Below are 18385 nucleotides of genomic sequence, written 5' to 3'. Positions count from 1 at the left end.
AGCCTCCCCCAGCCTCTGGAAATGCTTTGATGGGCACAGATGGTGCCCATCTCTGCATAAGCCAGTCTACACCGGTTCAGGGATCCCCCAGCCCTGCTCTGGCGCGAAACTGGACAAAGGAAAGGGGAGTGACCACTCCCCTGACCTGCACCTCCCCTGGGAGGTGCCCAGAGCTCCTCCAGTGTGCTCCAGACCTCTGCCATCTTGGAAACAGAGGGGCTGCTGGCACACTGGACTGCTCTGAGTGGCCAGGGCCAGCAGGTGACGTCAGAGACTCCTTCTGATAGGCTCCTCCATTTGTTGCTAGCCTATCCTCTCTCCTATGTAGCCAAACCTCCTTTTCTGGCTATTTAGGGTCTCTGCTTTGGGGAATTCTTTAGATAACGAATGCAAGAGCTCATCAGAGTTCCTCTGCATCTCTCTCTTCACCTTCTGCCAAGGAATCGACTGCTGACCGCGCTGGAAGCCTGCAAAACTGCAACAAAGTAGCAAAGACGACTACTGCGACCTTGTAATGCTGATCCTGCCGCCTTCTCAACTGTTTTCCTGGTGGTGCATGCTGTGGGGGTAGTCTGCCTCCTCTCTGCACTAGAAGCTCCGAAGAAATCTCCCGTGGGTCGACGGAATCTTCCCCCTGCAACCGCAGGCACCAAAGAACTGCATCACTGGTCCTCTGGGTCTCCTCTCAGCATGACGAGCGAGGTCCCTTGAACTCAGCAACTCTGTCCAAGTGACTCCCACAGTCCAGTGACTCTTCCGTCCAAGTTTGGTGGAGGTAACTCCTTGCCTCCCCACGCGAGACTGCATTGCTGGGTACCGCGTGATTTGCAGCTGCTCCTGCTCCTGTGCACTCTTCCAGGATTTCCTTTGTGCACAGCCAAGCCTGGGTCCCCGACACTCTAACCTGCAGTGCACGACCTCCTGAGTTGTCCTCCGGCGTTGTGGGAACTTCCTTTGTGACTTCGGGTGAGCTCCGGTTCACTCCACTTCGTAGTGCCTGTTCCGGCACTTCTGCAGGTGCTGCCTGCTTCTGAGTGGGCTCCTTGTCTTGCTGGGCGCCCCCTCTGTCTCCTCACGCAATTGGCGACATCCTGGTCCCTCCTGGGCCACAGCAGCATCCAAAAACCCTAACCGCGACCCTTGCAGCTAGCAAGGCTTGTTTGCGGTCTTTCTGCACGGAAACACCTCTGCAGGCTTCTTCACGAAGTGGGACATCCATACTCCAAAGGGGAAGTTCCTAGTCCTCTTCGTTCTTGCAGAAACCTCAGCTTCTACCATCCGGTGGCAGCTTCTTTGCAACCTCAGCTGGCATTTCTTGGGCATCTGCCCACTCCCGACTTGAGTGTGACTCTTGGACTTGGTCCCCTTGTCCCACAGGTACTCTCGTCTGGAAATCCATTGTTGTTGCATTGCTGGTGTTGGTCTTCCTTGCAGAATTCCCCTATCACGACTTCTGTGCTCTCTGGGGAACTAAGGTGCACTTTGCACCCACTTTTCAGGGTCTTGGGGTGGGCTATTTTTCTAACCCTCACTGTTTTCTTGCAGTCCCAGCGACCCTCTACAAGGTCACATAGGTTTGGGGTCCATTCGTGATTCGCATTCCACTTTTGGAGTATATGGTTTGTGTTGCCCCTATACCTATGTGCTCTCATTGCAATCTATTGTGACTGTACATTGCTTGCACTGCTTTTTATTGCTATTACTGCATATTTTTGGTATTGTGTACATATATCTTGTGTATATTTGCTATCCTCATACTGAGGGTACTCACTGAGATATTTTTGGCATATTGTCATAAAAATAAAGTACCTTTATTTTTAGTATATCTGTATATTGTGTTTTCTTATGATATTGTGCATATGACACTAGTGGTATAGTAGGAGCTTTGCACGTCTCCTAGTTCAGCCTAAGCTGCTCTGCTAAGCTACCCTTTTCTATCAGCCTAAGCTGCTAGACACCTCTTCTACACTAATAAGGGATAACTGGACCTGGTACAGAGTGTAGGTACCCCTTGGTACCCACTACAAGCCAGGCCAGCCTCTTACATTGGTGGCAGCGGTGGGATAAGTACTTACAACTACTTACCACTTTGTCATTTTGTACTTTTCATAAGAGAAAAATATACAAAACAAGTTCAGTGTATGTACACCTAACCAAAATGTTTTGCATTTCTTCTCTTACTCTATTGCTAAGTGCTGAAAAGTACCTCTAAAACTTTCAAAAAGTTCTTTAAAAGTTTTAAAAGTTTTTTCTGTTCCTTAAAAAGTTCTGAAACTTTTTCTTTCTTTTTCTGTCCCTTAAACCCTTTCTATCATGTCTGGTACAGGTCAAACTGTTGATCTGACCAGAGTTGCTTATGATCACCTTAGCTGGAAAGGAGCAAGGAGTCTCTGCATTGAAAGAGGTTTAGGGGTAGGGAAGAATCCCTCAAGAGAACTGTTAGTTAATATGCTCATTGAACAGGATAAGACCATAGTTGGCACATCTGGTGAGAAATTAGCTGATGGTTCACACTCTGATTCTGTTCTGGGGTAGCCCCAGTAAAAGTGTTAGAAGGAAACCTTCCCAACCTGCCCCTTAGCAGGCCACCTAGCATGGCTGGTACTAATGTGAGTTCTCATCACAGTAGGAGTGTTACTTCTGTAGGCCAGAATGTTAGAGTGCCATCTGTTAGGGACAGGTCTCCCTCTGTCCATTCACACCATTCTTCTGTGTCAAGGCATGCCCAACCCACCCTCCCTGAAGACAGAATGTTAGAAAGGGAACTCAATAGATTGAGAGTGGAAGAGTCCAGGCTGAAGCTTAAAAAGCAACAGCTGGATCTAGACAGGGAAGCATTTGACTTAGAAAAAGAAAGACGGAGGTTGGGGTTTGGACCCCATGGTGGCAGCAGCAGTTTTACAGATAGTAATCCTGTGAAAGAGCATGATTCTAGGAATCTTCACAAGATAGTTCCCCCTTATAAGGAGGGGGGTGACATTAACAAGTGATTTGCTGCACTTGAGAGGGCCTGTGTTGTACAGGGGGTCCCTCAAAGGCAGTGGGCTGCTATCCTATGGCTATCTTTCAGTGGAAAGGGTAGGGATAGGCTCCTTACTGTGAAGGAAAGTGATGCCAATAATTTTACAGTTCTTAAGAATGCACTCCTAGATGGTTATGGCTTAACCACTGAACAGTACAGGATCAAGTTCAGAGAAACCAAAAAGGAGTCTTCACAAGACTGGGTAGACTTTGTTGACCATTCAGTGAAGGCCTTGGAGGGGTGGTTACATGGCAGTAAAGTTTCTGACTATGAAAGCCTGTATAACTTAATCCTGAGAGAGCATATTCTTAATAATTGTGTGTCTGGTTTGTTGCACCAGTATCTAGTGGACTCAGATCTGACCTCTCCCCAAGAATTGGGAAAGAAGGCAGACAAATGGGTCAGAACAAGAGTGAACAGAAAAGTTCATACAGGTGGTGACAAGGATGGCAAGAAGAAAGATGGTGAGAAATCTCAGGATAAGCATGGGGACAAGGGTAAAACCAAAGATCCTTCTTCAAATCCTAAACACTCTTCAGGGGGTGGGGATAAAATAAATTCTTCCTCTTCTTCTCAACCCACACACATTAAAAAGCCTTGGTGCTTTGTGTGTAAAAACAGAGGCCATAGGCCAGGGGATAGGTCCTGTCCAGGTAAACCCCCTGAGCCTACCAGCACTAATACATCAAGCTCTAGTGCCCCTAGCAGTAGTGGTACTAGTGGTGGGACTGTTGGCAACAGTCAAGTTAAGGGTGTAGTTGGGTTCACTTAAGGGTCCATCATAGAAACTGGGGTAGTCAGTCCCAAGACAGTTTCTGTCACACCTAGTGGCATTGGCCTTGCCACACTGGCTGCTTGTCCCCTTACAATGAATAAGTACAGGCAGACAGTTACAATAAATGGTGTTGAGGCTCAGGCCTACAGGGACACAGGTGCCAGTATCACTTTGGTGACTGAAAACCTAGTGGCTCCTGAACAACACATCATTGGACAACAGTATAAGATTATTGATGTCCATAACTCCACTAAGTTTCTTCCCTTAGCTATAGTTCAGTTTAGTTGGGGTGGAGTTACTGGCCCTAAGCAGGCAGTGGTATCACCTAGCTTACCTGTAGACTGTCTCTTAGGTAATGACCTAGAGGCCTCAGGTTGGGCTGATGTAGAGTTTTATACCCATGCAGCCATGCTGGGTATCCCTGAGGAATTGTTCCCTCTCATTTCTACTAAAATGAAAAAGCAAAGGAGAGAAGGCCTGAAAACTCAGGATCCCTCTCCAACAACAGGTAAAAAGTGTATCACAGTATCCCCTAACCACCCTGCCATTCAGGATACCATTCCTGTGGTGGGAGAAACCTCTCCTGGGGTGGCACCTGTTCCAAGGGAATCATCAGCTGGCATAGCTGTACTCCCTGAGGTGGAAGTACCTCTCTGTGGGATAACTAACATTGGTGAGAAAAAGAGCACCATTTTAGTTAACATGGAGCATCCCTCCAACCCTCCCAGAGAAACTTTAGTGCAGAAACCCTGCACTTCCTCACAACACTTAGGACAGCATCCCTGCCCTAGTGTGGAGCTCATAGGACAGCATCCCTGCCCTGCTCCAAATAAAGAGAAACAGCATCCCTGTTCTCTCTTTCAGCCATATGGACAAAGTTTTTGCCCACCTATGGCTTTACTGAGACAGCATCCTTGTCTGGCATTTTCATCACTACAAATAGGTTCAGTGGACAATTCCCACTGCTCTAAACTAAAACTTACTGATAGAAACTCTGAAAATATATCTTCACATTGTTGCTTAGCTAAAAAACTTCAAACAGGGTGGTTTACATCCCCACAGGGAAGTAACCATATAGTGGATGATAAAGGGAGTTACCAGTCTATTGCAGAGCTACTCTCTACTTATCACCACTTAGACAATAAAGTCTCAACTGGCCAAGGTTAGCCTTATTGTCCTTCGTTTGGGGGGGGGTTGTGTGAGAAAGTAGCCTCTTTCTAGCCTTGTTACCCCCACTTTTGGCCTGTTTGTGAGTGTATGTCAGGGTGTTTTCACTGTCTCACTGGGATCCTGCTAGCCAGGGCCCAGTGCTCATAGTGAAAACCCTATGTTTTCAGTATGTTTGTTATGTGTCACTGGGACCCTGCTAGTTAGGACCCCAGTGCTCATAAGTTTGTGGCCTATATGTATGTGTTCCCTGTGTGATGCCTAACTGTCTCACTGAGGCTCTGCTAACCAGAACCTCAGTGGTTATGCTCTCTCATTTCTTTCCAAATTGTCACTAACAGGCTAGTGACCAATTTCACCAATTTACTTTGGCATACTGGAACACCCTTATAATTCCCTAGTATATGGTACTGAGGTACCAAGGGTATTGGGGTTCCAGGAGATCCCTATGGGCTGCAGCATTTCTTTTGCCACCCATAGGGAGCTCTGACAATTCTTACACAGGCCTGCCACTGCAGCCTGAGTGAAATAACGTCCACGTTATTTCACAGCCATTTACCACTGCACTTAAGTAACTTATAAGTCACCTATGTCTAACCTTTACCTGGTAAAGGTTGGGTGCTAAGTTACTTAGTGTGTGGGCATCCTGGCACTAGCCAAGGTGCCCCCACATTGTTCAGGGCAAATTCCCCGGACTTTGTGAGTGCGGGAACACCATTACACGCGTGCACTATACATAGGTCACTACCTATGTATAGCTTCATAATGGTAACTCCGAATATGGCCATGTAACATGTCTAAGATCATGGAATTTCCCCCCCCAATGCCATCCTGGCATTGGTGAGACAATCCCATGATCCCACGGGTCTCTAGCACAGACCCGGGTACTGCCAAACTACCTTTCCCGGGGTTTCACTGCAGCTGCTGCTGCTGCCAACCCCTCAGACAGGTTTCTGCCCTCCTGGGGTCCAGCCAGGCTTGGCCCAGGAAGGCAGAACAAAGGACTTCCTCAGAGAGAGGGTGTTACACCCTCTCCCTTTGGAAAAAGGTGTCAGGGCTGGGGAGGAGTAGCCTCCCCCAGCCTCTGGAAATGCTTTGATGGGCACAGATGGTGCCCATCTCTGCATAAGCCAGTCTACACCGGTTCAGGGATCCCCCAGCCCTGCTCTGGCGCGAAACTGGACAAAGGAAAGGGGAGTGACCACTCCCCTGACCTGCACCTCCCCTGGGAGGTGCCCAGAGCTCCTCCAGTGTGCTCCAGACCTCTGCCATCTTGGAAACAGAGGGGCTGCTGGCACACTGGACTGCTCTGAGTGGCCAGGGCCAGCAGGTGACGTCAGAGACTCCTTCTGATAGGCTCCTCCATTTGTTGCTAGCCTATCCTCTCTCCTATGTAGCCAAACCTCCTTTTCTGGCTATTTAGGGTCTCTGCTTTGGGGAATTCTTTAGATAACGAATGCAAGAGCTCATCAGAGTTCCTCCGCATCTCTCTCGTCACCTTCTGCCAAGGAATCGACTGCTGACCGCGCTGGAAGCCTACAAAACTGCAACAAAGTAGCAAAGACGACTACTGCGACCTTGTAACGCTGATCCTGCCACTTCTCGACTGTTTTCCTGGTGGTGCATGCTGTGGGGGTAGTCTGCCTCCTCTCTGCACTAGAAGCTCCGAAGAAATCTCCCGTGGGTCGACGGGATCTTCCCCCTGCAACCGCAGGCACCAAAGAACGGCATCACTGGTCCTCTGGGTCTCCTCTCAGCATGACGAGCGAGGTCCCTTGAGCTCAGCAACTCTGTCCAAGTGACTCCCACAGTCCAGTGACTCTTCAGTCCAAGTTTGGTGGAGGTAAGTCCTTGCCTCCCCACGCGAGACTGCATTGCTGGGTACCGCGTGATTTGCAGCTGCTCCGGCTCCTGTGCACTCTTCCAGGATTTCCTTTGTGCACAGCCAAGCCTGGGTCCCCGACACTCTAACCTGCAGTGCACGACCTCCTGAGTTGTCCTCCGGCGTCGTGGGGCCTTCCTTTGTGACTTTGGGTGAGCTCCGGTTCACTCCACTTCTTAGTGTCTGTTCCGGCACTTCTGCGGGTGCTGCCTGCTTCTGAGTGGGCTCCTTGTCTTGCTGGGCGCCCCCTCTGTCTCCTCACGCAATTGGCGACATCCTGGTCCCTCCTGGGCCACAGCAGCATCCAAAAACCCTAACCGCGACCCTTGCAGCTAGCAAGGCTTTGTTTGCGGTCTTTCTGCATGGAAACACCTCTGCAAGCTTCTTCACGACGTGGGACATCCATCCTCCAAAGGGGAAGTTCCTAGTCCTCTTCGTTCTTGCAGAAACCTCAGCTTCTACCATCCGGTGGCAGCTTCTTTGCAACCTCAGCTGGCATTTCTTGGGCATCTGCCCACTCCCGACTTGAGTGTGACTCTTGGACTTGGTCCCCTTGTCCCACAGGTACTCTAGTCTGGAAATCCATTGTTGTTGCATTGCTGGTGTTGGTCTTCCTTGCAGAATTCCCCTATCACGACTTCTGTGCTCTCTGGGGAACTAAGGTGCACTTTGCACCCACTTTTCAGGGTCTTGGGGTGGGCTATTTTTCTAACCCTCACTGTTTTCTTGCAGTCCCAGCGACCCTCTACAAGGTCACATAGGTTTGGGGTCCATTCGTGATTCGCATTCCACTTTTGGAGTATATGGTTTGTGTTGCCCCTATACCTATGTGCTCTCATTGCAATCTATTGTGACTGTACATTGCTTGCATTGCTTTCTATTGCTATTACTGCATATTTTTGGTATTGTGTACATATATCTTGTGTATATTTGCTATCCTCATACTGAGGGTACTCACTGAGATACTTTTGGCATATTGTCATAAAAATAAAGTACCTTTATTTTTAGTATATCTGTATATTGTGTTTTCTTATGATATTGTGCATATGACACTAGTGGTATAGTAGGAGCTTTGCACGTCTCCTAGTTCAGCCTAAGCTGCTCTGCTAAGCTACCCTTTTCTATCAGCCTAAGCTGCTAGACACCTCTTCTACACTAATAAGGGATAACTGGACCTGGTACAGAGTGTAGGTACCCCTTGGTACCCACTACAAGCCAGGCCAGCCTCTTACATTGGTGGCAGCGGTGGGATAAGTACTTACAACTACTTACCACTTTGTCATTTTGTACTTTTCATAAGAGAAAAATATACAAAACAAGTTCAGTGTATGTACACCTAACCAAAATGTTTTGCATTTCTTCTCTTACTCTATTGCTAAGTGCTGAAAAGTACCTCTAAAACTTTCAAAAAGTTCTTTAAAAGTTTTAAAAGTTTTTTCTGTTCCTTAAAAAGTTCTGAAACTTTTTCTTTCTTTTTCTGTCCCTTAAACCCTTTCTATCATGTCTGGTACAGGTCAAACTGTTGATCTGACCAGAGTTGCTTATGATCACCTTAGCTGGAAAGGAGCAAGGAGTCTCTGCATTGAAAGAGGTTTAGGGGTAGGGAAGAATCCCTCAAGAGAACTGTTAGTTAATATGCTCATTGAACAGGATAAGACCATAGTTGGCACATCTGGTGAGAAATTAGCTGATGGTTCACACTCTGATTCTGTTCTGGGGTAGCCCCAGTAAAAGTGTTAGAAGGGAACCTTCCCAACCTGCCCCTTAGCAGGCCACCTAGCATGGCTGGTACTAATGTGAGTTCTCATCACAGTAGGAGTGTTACTTCTGTAGGCCAGAATGTTAGAGTGCCATCTGTTAGGGACAGGTCTCCCTCTGTCCATTCACACCATTCTTCTGTGTCAAGGCATGCCCAACCCACCCTCCCTGAAGTCAGAATGTTAGAAAGGGAACTCAATAGATTGAGAGTGGAAGAGTCCAGGCTGAAGCTTAAAAAGCAACAGCTGGATCTAGACAGGGAAGCATTTGACTTAGAAAAAGAAAGACGGAGGTTGGGGTTTGGACCCCATGGTGGCAGCAGCAGTTTTACAGATAGTAATCCTGTGAAAGAGCATGATTCTAGGAATCTTCACAAGATAGTTCCCCCTTATAAGGAGGGGGGTGACATTAACAAGTGATTTGCTGCACTTGAGAGGGCCTGTGTTGTACAGGGGGTCCCTCAAAGGCAGTGGGCTGCTATCCTATGGCTATCTTTCAGTGGAAAGGGTAGGGATAGGCTCCTTACTGTGAAGGAAAGTGATGCCAATAATTTTACAGTTCTTAAGAATGCACTCCTAGATGGTTATGGCTTAACCACTGAACAGTACAGGATCAAGTTCAGAGAAACCAAAAAGGAGTCTTCACAAGACTGGGTAGACTTTGTTGACCATTCAGTGAAGGCCTTGGAGGGGTGGTTACATGGCAGTAAAGTTTCTGACTATGAAAGCCTGTATAACTTAATCCTGAGAGAGCATATTCTTAATAATTGTGTGTCTGGTTTGTTGCACCAGTATCTAGTGGACTCAGATCTGACCTCTCCCCAAGAATTGGGAAAGAAGGCAGACAAATGGGTCAGAACAAGAGTGAACAGAAAAGTTCATACAGGTGGTGACAAGGATGGCAAGAAGAAAGATGGTGAGAAATCTCAGGATAAGCATGGGGACAAGGGTAAAACCAAAGATCCTTCTTCAAATCCTAAACACTCTTCAGGGGGTGGGGATAAAATAAATTCTTCCTCTTCTTCTCAACCCACACACATTAAAAAGCCTTGGTGCTTTGTGTGTAAAAACAGAGGCCATAGGCCAGGGGATAGGTCCTGTCCAGGTAAACCCCCTGAGCCTACCAGCACTAATACATCAAGCTCTAGTGCCCCTAGCAGTAGTGGTACTAGTGGTGGGACTGTTGGCAACAGTCAAGTTAAGGGTGTAGTTGGGTTCACTTAAGGGTCCATCATAGAAACTGGGGTAGTCAGTCCCAAGACAGTTTCTGTCACACCTAGTGGCATTGGCCTTGCCACACTGGCTGCTTGTCCCCTTACAATGAATAAGTACAGGCAGACAGTTACAATAAATGGTGTTGAGGCTCAGGCCTACAGGGACACAGGTGCCAGTATCACTTTGGTGACTGAAAACCTAGTGGCTCCTGAACAACACATCATTGGACAACAGTATAAGATTATTGATGTCCATAACTCCACTAAGTTTCTTCCCTTAGCTATAGTTCAGTTTAGTTGGGGTGGAGTTACTGGCCCTAAGCAGGCAGTGGTATCACCTAGCTTACCTGTAGACTGTCTCTTAGGTAATGACCTAGAGGCCTCAGGTTGGGCTGATGTAGAGTTTTATACCCATGCAGCCATGCTGGGTATCCCTGAGGAATTGTTCCCTCTCATTTCTACTAAAATGAAAAAGCAAAGGAGAGAAGGCCTGAAAACTCAGGATCCCTCTCCAACAACAGGTAAAAAGTGTATCACAGTATCCCCTAACCACCCTGCCATTCAGGATACCATTCCTGTGGTGGGAGAAACCTCTCCTGGGGTGGCACCTGTTCCAAGGGAATCATCAGCTGGCATAGCTGTACTCCCTGAGGTGGAAGTACCTCTCTGTGGGATAACTAACATTGGTGAGAAAAAGAGCACCATTTTAGTTAACATGGAGCATCCCTCCAACCCTCCCAGAGAAACTTTAGTGCAGAAACCCTGCACTTCCTCACAACACTTAGGACAGCATCCCTGCCCTAGTGTGGAGCTCATAGGACAGCATCCCTGCCCTGCTCCAAATAAAGAGAAACAGCATCCCTGTTCTCTCTTTCAGCCATATGGACAAAGTTTTTGCCCACCTATGGCTTTACTGAGACAGCATCCTTGTCTGGCATTTTCATCACTACAAATAGGTTCAGTGGACAATTCCCACTGCTCTAAACTAAAACTTACTGATAGAAACTCTGAAAATATATCTTCACATTGTTGCTTAGCTAAAAAACTTCAAACAGGGTGGTTTACATCCCCACAGGGAAGTAACCATATAGTGGATGATAAAGGGAGTTACCAGTCTATTGCAGAGCTACTCTCTACTTATCACCACTTAGACAATAAAGTCTCAACTGGCCAAGGTTAGCCTTATTGTCCTTCGTTTGGGGGGGGTTGTGTGAGAAAGTAGCCTCTTTCTAGCCTTGTTACCCCCACTTTTGGCCTGTTTGTGAGTGTATGTCAGGGTGTTTTCACTGTCTCACTGGGATCCTGCTAGCCAGGGCCCAGTGCTCATAGTGAAAACCCTATGTTTTCAGTATGTTTGTTATGTGTCACTGGGACCCTGCTAGTCAGGACCCCAGTGCTCATAAGTTTGTGGCCTATATGTATGTGTTCCCTGTGTGATGCCTAACTGTCTCACTGAGGCTCTGCTAACCAGAACCTCAGTGGTTATGCTCTCTCATTTCTTTCCAAATTGTCACTAACAGGCTAGTGACCAATTTCACCAATTTACTTTGGCATACTGGAACACCCTTATAATTCCCTAGTATATGGTACTGAGGTACCAAGGGTATTGGGGTTCCAGGAGATCCCTATGGGCTGCAGCATTTCTTTTGCCACCCATAGGGAGCTCTGACAATTCTTACACAGGCCTGCCACTGCAGCCTGAGTGAAATAACGTCCACGTTATTTCACAGCCATTTACCACTGCACTTAAGTAACTTATAAGTCACCTATGTCTAACCTTTACCTGGTAAAGGTTGGGTGCTAAGTTACTTAGTGTGTGGGCATCCTGGCACTAGCCAAGGTGCCCCCACATTGTTCAGGGCAAATTCCCCGGACTTTGTGAGTGCGGGAACACCATTACACGCGTGCACTATACATAGGTCACTACCTATGTATAGCTTCATAATGGTAACTCCGAATATGGCCATGTAACATGTCTAAGATCATGGAATTTCCCCCCCCCAATGCCATCCTGGCATTGGTGAGACAATCCCATGATCCCACGGGTCTCTAGCACAGACCCGGGTACTGCCAAACTACCTTTCCCGGGGTTTCACTGCAGCTGCTGCTGCTGCCAACCCCTCAGACAGGTTTCTGCCCTCCTGGGGTCCAGCCAGGCTTGGCCCAGGAAGGCAGAACAAAGGACTTCCTCAGAGAGAGGGTGTTACACCCTCTCCCTTTGGAAAAAGGTGTCAGGGCTGGGGAGGAGTAGCCTCCCCCAGCCTCTGGAAATGCTTTGATGGGCACAGATGGTGCCCATCTCTGCATAAGCCAGTCTACACCGGTTCAGGGATCCCCCAGCCCTGCTCTGGCGCGAAACTGGACAAAGGAAAGGGGAGTGACCACTCCCCTGACCTGCACCTCCCCTGGGAGGTGCCCAGAGCTCCTCCAGTGTGCTCCAGACCTCTGCCATCTTGGAAACAGAGGGGCTGCTGGCACACTGGACTGCTCTGAGTGGCCAGGGCCAGCAGGTGACGTCAGAGACTCCTTCTGATAGGCTCCTCCATTTGTTGCTAGCCTATCCTCTCTCCTATGTAGCCAAACCTCCTTTTCTGGCTATTTAGGGTCTCTGCTTTGGGGAATTCTTTAGATAACGAATGCAAGAGCTCATCAGAGTTCCTCTGCATCTCTCTCTTCACCTTCTGCCAAGGAATCGACTGCTGACCGCGCTGGAAGCCTGCAAAACTGCAACAAAGTAGCAAAGACGACTACTGCGACCTTGTAATGCTGATCCTGCCGCCTTCTCAACTGTTTTCCTGGTGGTGCATGCTGTGGGGGTAGTCTGCCTCCTCTCTGCACTAGAAGCTCCGAAGAAATCTCCCGTGGGTCGACGGAATCTTCCCCCTGCAACCGCAGGCACCAAAGAACTGCATCACTGGTCCTCTGGGTCTCCTCTCAGCATGACGAGCGAGGTCCCTTGAACTCAGCAACTCTGTCCAAGTGACTCCCACAGTCCAGTGACTCTTCCGTCCAAGTTTGGTGGAGGTAACTCCTTGCCTCCCCACGCGAGACTGCATTGCTGGGTACCGCGTGATTTGCAGCTGCTCCTGCTCCTGTGCACTCTTCCAGGATTTCCTTTGTGCACAGCCAAGCCTGGGTCCCCGACACTCTAACCTGCAGTGCACGACCTCCTGAGTTGTCCTCCGGCGTTGTGGGAACTTCCTTTGTGACTTCGGGTGAGCTCCGGTTCACTCCACTTCGTAGTGCCTGTTCCGGCACTTCTGCAGGTGCTGCCTGCTTCTGAGTGGGCTCCTTGTCTTGCTGGGCGCCCCCTCTGTCTCCTCACGCAATTGGCGACATCCTGGTCCCTCCTGGGCCACAGCAGCATCCAAAAACCCTAACCGCGACCCTTGCAGCTAGCAAGGCTTGTTTGCGGTCTTTCTGCACGGAAACACCTCTGCAGGCTTCTTCACGAAGTGGGACATCCATACTCCAAAGGGGAAGTTCCTAGTCCTCTTCGTTCTTGCAGAAACCTCAGCTTCTACCATCCGGTGGCAGCTTCTTTGCAACCTCAGCTGGCATTTCTTGGGCATCTGCCCACTCCCGACTTGAGTGTGACTCTTGGACTTGGTCCCCTTGTCCCACAGGTACTCTCGTCTGGAAATCCATTGTTGTTGCATTGCTGGTGTTGGTCTTCCTTGCAGAATTCCCCTATCACGACTTCTGTGCTCTCTGGGGAACTAAGGTGCACTTTGCACCCACTTTTCAGGGTCTTGGGGTGGGCTATTTTTCTAACCCTCACTGTTTTCTTGCAGTCCCAGCGACCCTCTACAAGGTCACATAGGTTTGGGGTCCATTCGTGATTCGCATTCCACTTTTGGAGTATATGGTTTGTGTTGCCCCTATACCTATGTGCTCTCATTGCAATCTATTGTGACTGTACATTGCTTGCACTGCTTTTTATTGCTATTACTGCATATTTTTGGTATTGTGTACATATATCTTGTGTATATTTGCTATCCTCATACTGAGGGTACTCACTGAGATACTTTTGGCATATTGTCATAAAAATAAAGTACCTTTATTTTTAGTATATCTGTATATTGTGTTTTCTTATGATATTGTGCATATGACACTAGTGGTATAGTAGGAGCTTTGCACGTCTCCTAGTTCAGCCTAAGCTGCTCTGCTAAGCTACCCTTTTCTATCAGCCTAAGCTGCTAGACACCTCTTCTACACTAATAAGGGATAACTGGACCTGGTACAGAGTGTAGGTACCCCTTGGTACCCACTACAAGCCAGGCCAGCCTCTTACATTGGTGGCAGCGGTGGGATAAGTACTTACAACTACTTACCACTTTGTCATTTTGTACTTTTCATAAGAGAAAAATATACAAAACAAGTTCAGTGTATGTACACCTAACCAAAATGTTTTGCATTTCTTCTCTTACTCTATTGCTAAGTGCTGAAAAGTACCTCTAAAACTTTCAAAAAGTTCTTTAAAAGTTTTAAAAGTTTTTTCTGTTCCTTAAAAAGTTCTGAAACTTTTTCTTTCTTTTTCTGTCCCTTAAACCCTTTCTATCATGTCTGGTACAGGTCAAACTGTTGATCTGACCAGAGTTGCTTATGATCACCTTAGCTGGAAAGGAGCAAGGAGTCTCTGCATTGAAAGAGGTTTAGGGGTAGGGAAGAATCCCTCAAGAGAACTGTTAGTTAATATGCTCATTGAACAGGATAAGACCATAGTTGGCACATCTGGTGAGAAATTAGCTGATGGTTCACACTCTGATTCTGTTCTGGGGTAGCCCCAGTAAAAGTGTTAGAAGGAAACCTTCCCAACCTGCCCCTTAGCAGGCCACCTAGCATGGCTGGTACTAATGTGAGTTCTCATCACAGTAGGAGTGTTACTTCTGTAGGCCAGAATGTTAGAGTGCCATCTGTTAGGGACAGGTCTCCCTCTGTCCATTCACACCATTCTTCTGTGTCAAGGCATGCCCAACCCACCCTCCCTGAAGACAGAATGTTAGAAAGGGAACTCAATAGATTGAGAGTGGAAGAGTCCAGGCTGAAGCTTAAAAAGCAACAGCTGGATCTAGACAGGGAAGCATTTGACTTAGAAAAAGAAAGACGGAGGTTGGGGTTTGGACCCCATGGTGGCAGCAGCAGTTTTACAGATAGTAATCCTGTGAAAGAGCATGATTCTAGGAATCTGCACAAGATAGTTCCCCCTTATAAGGAGGGGGGTGACATTAACAAGTGATTTGCTGCACTTGAGAGGGCCTGTGTTGTACAGGGGGTCCCTCAAAGGCAGTGGGCTGCTATCCTATGGCTATCTTTCAGTGGAAAGGGTAGGGATAGGCTCCTTACTGTGAAGGAAAGTGATGCCAATAATTTTACAGTTCTTAAGAATGCACTCCTAGATGGTTATGGCTTAACCACTGAACAGTACAGGATCAAGTTCAGAGAAACCAAAAAGGAGTCTTCACAAGACTGGGTAGACTTTGTTGACCATTCAGTGAAGGCCTTGGAGGGGTGGTTACATGGCAGTAAAGTTTCTGACTATGAAAGCCTGTATAACTTAATCCTGAGAGAGCATATTCTTAATAATTGTGTGTCTGGTTTGTTGCACCAGTATCTAGTGGACTCAGATCTGACCTCTCCCCAAGAATTGGGAAAGAAGGCAGACAAATGGGTCAGAACAAGAGTGAACAGAAAAGTTCATACAGGTGGTGACAAGGATGGCAAGAAGAAAGATGGTGAGAAATCTCAGGATAAGCATGGGGACAAGGGTAAAACCAAAGATCCTTCTTCAAATCCTAAACACTCTTCAGGGGGTGGGGATAAAATAAATTCTTCCTCTTCTTCTCAACCCACACACATTAAAAAGCCTTGGTGCTTTGTGTGTAAAAACAGAGGCCATAGGCCAGGGGATAGGTCCTGTCCAGGTAAACCCCCTGAGCCTACCAGCACTAATACATCAAGCTCTAGTGCCCCTAGCAGTAGTGGTACTAGTGGTGGGACTGTTGGCAACAGTCAAGTTAAGGGTGTAGTTGGGTTCACTTAAGGGTCCATCATAGCAACTGGGGTAGTCAGTCCCAAGACAGTTTCTGTCACACCTAGTGGCATTGGCCTTGCCACACTGGCTGCTTGTCCCCTTACAATGAATAAGTACAGGCAGACAGTTACAATAAATGGTGTTGAGGCTCAGGCCTACAGGGACACAGGTGCCAGTATCACTTTGGTGACTGAAAACCTAGTGGCTCCTGAACAACACATCATTGGACAACAGTATAAGATTATTGATGTCCATAACTCCACTAAGTTTCTTCCCTTAGCTATAGTTCAGTTTAGTTGGGGTGGAGTTACTGGCCCTAAGCAGGCAGTGGTATCACCTAGCTTACCTGTAGACTGTCTCTTAGGTAATGACCTAGAGGCCTCAGGTTGGGCTGATGTAGAGTTTTATACCCATGCAGCCATGCTGGGTATCCCTGAGGAATTGTTCCCTCTCATTTCTACTAAAATGAAAAAGCAAAGGAGAGAAGGCCTGAAAACTCAGGATCCCTCTCCAACAACAGGTAAAAAGTGTATCACAGTATCCCCTAACCACCCTGCCATTCAGGATACCATTCCTGTGGTGGGAGAAACCTCTCCTGGGGTGGCACCTGTTCCAAGGGAATCATCAGCTGGCATAGCTGTACTCCCTGAGGTGGAAGTACCTCTCTGTGGGATAACTAACATTGGTGAGAAAAAGAGCACCATTTTAGTTAACATGGAGCATCCCTCCAACCCTCCCAGAGAAACTTTAGTGCAGAAACCCTGCACTTCCTCACAACACTTAGGACAGCATCCCTGCCCTAGTGTGGAGCTCATAGGACAGCATCCCTGCCCTGCTCCAAATAAAGAGAAACAGCATCCCTGTTCTCTCTTTCAGCCATATGGACAAAGTTTTTGCCCACCTATGGCTTTACTGAGACAGCATCCTTGTCTGGCATTTTCATCACTACAAATAGGTTCAGTGGACAATTCCCACTGCTCTAAACTAAAACTTACTGATAGAAACTCTGAAAATATATCTTCACATTGTTGCTTAGCTAAAAAACTTCAAACAGGGTGGTTTACATCCCCACAGGGAAGTAACCATATAGTGGATGATAAAGGGAGTTACCAGTCTATTGCAGAGCTACTCTCTACTTATCACCACTTAGACAATAAAGTCTCAACTGGCCAAGGTTAGCCTTATTGTCCTTCGTTTGGGGGGGGTTGTGTGAGAAAGTAGCCTCTTTCTAGCCTTGTTACCCCCACTTTTGGCCTGTTTGTGAGTGTATGTCAGGGTGTTTTCACTGTCTCACTGGGATCCTGCTAGCCAGGGCCCAGTGCTCATAGTGAAAACCCTATGTTTTCAGTATGTTTGTTATGTGTCACTGGGACCCTGCTAGTCAGGACCCCAGTGCTCATAAGTTTGTGGCCTATATGTATGTGTTCCCTGTGTGATGCCTAACTGTCTCACTGAGGCTCTGCTAACCAGAACCTCAGTGGTTATGCTCTCTCATTTCTTTCCAAATTGTCACTAACAGGCTAGTGACCAATTTCACCAATTTACTTTGGCATACTGGAACACCCTTATAATTCCCTAGTATATGGTACTGAGGTACCAAGGGTATTGGGGTTCCAGGAGATCCCTATGGGCTGCAGCATTTCTTTTGCCACCCATAGGGAGCTCTGACAATTCTTACACAGGCCTGCCACTGCAGCCTGAGTGAAATAACGTCCACGTTATTTCACAGCCATTTACCACTGCACTTAAGTAACTTATAAGTCACCTATGTCTAACCTTTACCTGGTAAAGGTTGGGTGCTAAGTTACTTAGTGTGTGGGCATCCTGGCACTAGCCAAGGTGCCCCCACATTGTTCAGGGCAAATTCCCCGGACTTTGTGAGTGCGGGAACACCATTACACGCGTGCACTATACATAGGTCACTACCTATGTATAGCTTCATAATGGTAACTCCGAATATGGCCATGTAACATGTCTAAGATCATGGAATTTCCCCCCCCAATGCCATCCTGGCATTGGTGAGACAATCCCATGATCCCACGGGTCTCTAGCACAGACCCGGGTACTGCCAAACTACCTTTCCCGGGGTTTCACTGCAGCTGCTGCTGCTGCCAACCCCTCAGACAGGTTTCTGCCCTCCTGGGGTCCAGCCAGGCTTGGCCCAGGAAGGCAGAACAAAGGACTTCCTCAGAGAGAGGGTGTTACACCCTCTCCCTTTGGAAAAAGGTGTCAGGGCTGGGGAGGAGTAGCCTCCCCCAGCCTCTGGAAATGCTTTGATGGGCACAGATGGTGCCCATCTCTGCATAAGCCAGTCTACACCGGTTCAGGGATCCCCCAGCCCTGCTCTGGCGCGAAACTGGACAAAGGAAAGGGGAGTGACCACTCCCCTGACCTGCACCTCCCCTGGGAGGTGCCCAGAGCTCCTCCAGTGTGCTCCAGACCTCTGCCATCTTGGAAACAGAGGGGCTGCTGGCACACTGGACTGCTCTGAGTGGCCAGGGCCAGCAGGTGACGTCAGAGACTCCTTCTGATAG

General features: G+C 47.9%; 1 protein-coding gene across 1 annotated transcript in view; it reads right to left on the bottom strand.

The window, feature by feature from the left end:
• Nucleotides 1-18385, bottom strand: part of SLC2A9 (solute carrier family 2 member 9) — a 1837553-nt gene that overhangs the window by 1619061 nt on the left and 200107 nt on the right. The window lies entirely within an intron of this gene.

This window comes from Pleurodeles waltl, chromosome 1_2 (assembly GCF_031143425.1).
Source record: "Pleurodeles waltl isolate 20211129_DDA chromosome 1_2, aPleWal1.hap1.20221129, whole genome shotgun sequence".
NCBI classification, from domain to species: domain Eukaryota; kingdom Metazoa; phylum Chordata; class Amphibia; order Caudata; family Salamandridae; genus Pleurodeles; species Pleurodeles waltl.
This window is presented reverse-complemented; position numbering and strand designations above follow the sequence as displayed.